Genomic DNA, 3,040 nt, shown 5'->3' on the forward strand with positions numbered 1-3,040 from the left:
TTGAAGAGACAGAGGACGGTGGTGCAAAAGAGAAGGAGGGCCAGCCGGGCCTCGTGGAGTTCAATCAGTGGCAGGGTATTTTTTAGCCTGACAGTGTAGCTGTAATGTTAAAGTTGGTGACATTGGAGAGCTAGATGTAAAGATGTGCACCCGCTAATATTGGGTACAGTGAAGAAAGAAAGGGAGGGAGGCTGCTTTTAAAAGAGATGGAAAGTATAATCTTTTTTATATTGTTTTCAGATGAAGAATTGGTGCGGTGGTGAGGCTGGAGCACCCCTGGCTTTTGCCGTATGGGTTGACTTCAGCAGTGAGTCACCCACCTTCAATTTCACAGGTATATGTAATATTTATTCAACAACATCTCAATGATTAGATCAGTGGCGATTGCTGCTCTTTGGAACAGGGGAAGCTCTGATAAAAATGGTCAATTATTAAATTAATATTATTAATAAGGTGCTATATTGTTCTTTGAGGGCAAAAATTATCCCAAAACCCAGAATAGGCCAAACAGTAGGCTAGAGTTGGCATGGCAGATATGGCATAATGTAGCCTACACCGTTACATAGCACGCCAACTAATGGTGTCCAGCCTCTATGACGGTTCCTCCAATCATCATACAGAAGCTCGGCGTCCGGGCCATCCCACTGTCCCATTCACTCCCAGAGAAGCCGGGCTTCCCTGGAAATGACGATTTTGTGGCGCTTGTCCAATAAACGTGTAGCTTTTCTGCACTGAGATCAGCCCACTCTGTAGTGCCATTGAAAGTCCAGTGAAGCCGAGTGTCTATGGGTTTTTTGCATGGTTTTTTGATGGATCGTGTCGTCACAGCAATGTATTACGGGTGCGAAATCACGATAAATGACCGGCAAAACCTTACTGCTGAACAAACTAGCCATGAAGATGAACAATTTTTCAGCATGTTCTAGTTGGAATATAGTAGGCTAGAAGCTAATGTAATAGTGTTATTTGATGTGATTTCCCGTGATATTTTAGAGGAGGCTGTGCTTCCCCTGTAGTCTTAGAGCAATCGCCTCTAGATTAGATCTATCGAAGATGACATTCAATGGAAGAACAATTCTTTTAGTATGGTCACAATCTGGCCCTGAGTTTTGATAAAAATTATATTGACATGGCAACACAAACCTAATTGATAATGGATTTCAAGGGGGGGGGGGGTTTCGGTTACGGTTCATTTAGGGCCAAAGTATCTTGAGGCCTTTTGGACCAATGACAGGAAGGCTGAGCTGCTGAACATGTTCACTAATAGGGGTGTGTCAAGTGGTATGTATAAATGAAAGTGGTGTTAAGGTTTGTTTTTGTGTCAATCCTTTCTTGAAGTTCAGAAAAGGAACCTTAACATTTGTTTTTAATGACACTGAGCGTACTGTCTTACAGATGCTTTGGGGGGAGAGGCCATACGTTGACCCTGATATCAGTGGCACACATTGCCGGATGGCAATTGGCCGTCTGATAAAAGAACATGGTATGACTGGCATTCTATGTTTTCAATTTCCTTATTTAAAGATCAAAATGATGCAGACTACTGAATCTGATTACAGTACACTTTAACACCCTTCTATCTCAGCACTGAGTCAGGGTTTGTCTCGGCCTGAATATCTGTCACAACACAGGCCGCCTTGGTGGCCTGAGGAGTTGCCCTTTGCCTCAGTCAGTGACGGTACGTTAATATTGAATAACCAGCTGTTACTGTTTCAACTGCATGCACACAGCTGTTGCAACATGATTTGACTTTAACTTTGTTCCTCACTATGGTCATTTTGATACACTTTGATGCATTTTTTAAAGGAAAAGGTGAAGGGCGTAAAGCTTTCACTGCTGAAAAGCTGAGGCAGGTGGTACGCTCATACAATGCGTATTACAATCTCCAGGTATATATACAGTACAATTGTATGAACCTGTCTAAAACCTTTTGCATACCAGTGTGTTTTACAGACTAAAACAGATTTGTACATACATATCTAACAATAATGCGCTTTTACTTTAATCTGTTGAGCTGCAGCAGTCTGTTGAAGCACCACCATCACCCCCATCACCAGCAACACCAGCAGCAGCAGAAACACCTGCTGTGCCTCTCACCCCTCCAACCCCCACCCCATGAGGTAAGGACGCTGGGGCACAGCGCTTCTCACCCCCCCACCAGCCACCCCTCTCCCCCATGAGGCAAGGACGCCCGGGCACAGCCCCCCCACCACAACCCACCCCCATGAGGCAAGGACGCTGGGCACCAGCAGCAGCATCACTACCAGCAGCAGCATCACCACTACCAGCCTTTAATGCAGATTTCAATCTCCAGGTATATATGTACAATTGTATCAAGCTGTCTAGATTGCTGTAGTTTTGCTTCATTCCTTAAAAACACAGAAAATACTTAAAAAGCGAAGAATGAATGATTTCAAGTGCAACCATTGTGTTTAAAGACATTTGTACATACATATCTAACAACGATGCGCTTTTCCCTTAGTCAGAGAATGTGCAGCAGTTTGTTGAGGCACCACCAGCAACAGTAGCAGTACCAGCTGCAGCTGTGTCAGTGGCAGGAGCAGCACCAACAGCAGCACAAACACCATCAGCACCATAAACACAACCAGCAGCAGCGGCAGATTATAAAGAAGGATCACAATGAATATTATGTCATTTTCTTTAATGTGTCAACATCTTTTGGAAAAGTAAAGCATATCATCCTAAAGCAATCTCACTTTTCTTTGTTTGTTGATAAGCTACGTGTTTTTCATCGTAATTGATTCAATATCTAAGTGTGACAGTTTTGTTGTACCGTAAACAGAACAGGACAATTGGAAATAGTTAGCCACCTATGTTACAGAGTCTAAAAGAAGGATCACAATGCATATTATGTCATTTTCTTTAATGTGTCAACATCTTTTGGAAAAGTAAAGCATATCATCCTAAAGCAATCTCACTTTTCTTTGTTTGTTGATAAGCTACGTGTTTTTCATCGTAATTGATTCAATATCTAAGTGTGACAGTTTTGTTGTACCGTAAACAGAACAGGACAATTGGA

The 3,040-nt window shown here is 42.7% G+C and overlaps 1 long non-coding RNA gene across 3 annotated transcripts; it reads left to right on the top strand.

The window, feature by feature from the left end:
• Nucleotides 1-243: 243 nt before the first annotated feature.
• Nucleotides 244-2,856, top strand: LOC143099248 (uncharacterized). 3 transcript variants are annotated; one of them, XR_012981446.1, is made up of 7 exons: nucleotides 244-334; nucleotides 1,198-1,281; nucleotides 1,396-1,483; nucleotides 1,586-1,678; nucleotides 1,807-1,889; nucleotides 2,021-2,314; nucleotides 2,483-2,856. It is a non-coding gene; the product is annotated as an uncharacterized LOC143099248 (long non-coding RNA). The 3 variants fall into 3 exon arrangements; XR_012981445.1 differs by lacking the exon at nucleotides 1,198-1,281 and having other exon boundaries at nucleotides 2,015-2,314; XR_012981444.1 differs by lacking the exon at nucleotides 1,198-1,281.
• The last annotated feature ends 184 nt before the right edge of the window (nucleotides 2,857-3,040 follow it).

The sequence above is a fragment of the Alosa pseudoharengus genome, unplaced genomic scaffold (assembly GCF_046254945.1).
Source record: "Alosa pseudoharengus isolate Yale_2024_CS ecotype anadromous, Long Island Sound unplaced genomic scaffold, YU_APseudo_1.1 YU_APseudo_1.1_scf_26, whole genome shotgun sequence".
Lineage (NCBI taxonomy): Eukaryota > Metazoa > Chordata > Actinopteri > Clupeiformes > Clupeidae > Alosa > Alosa pseudoharengus.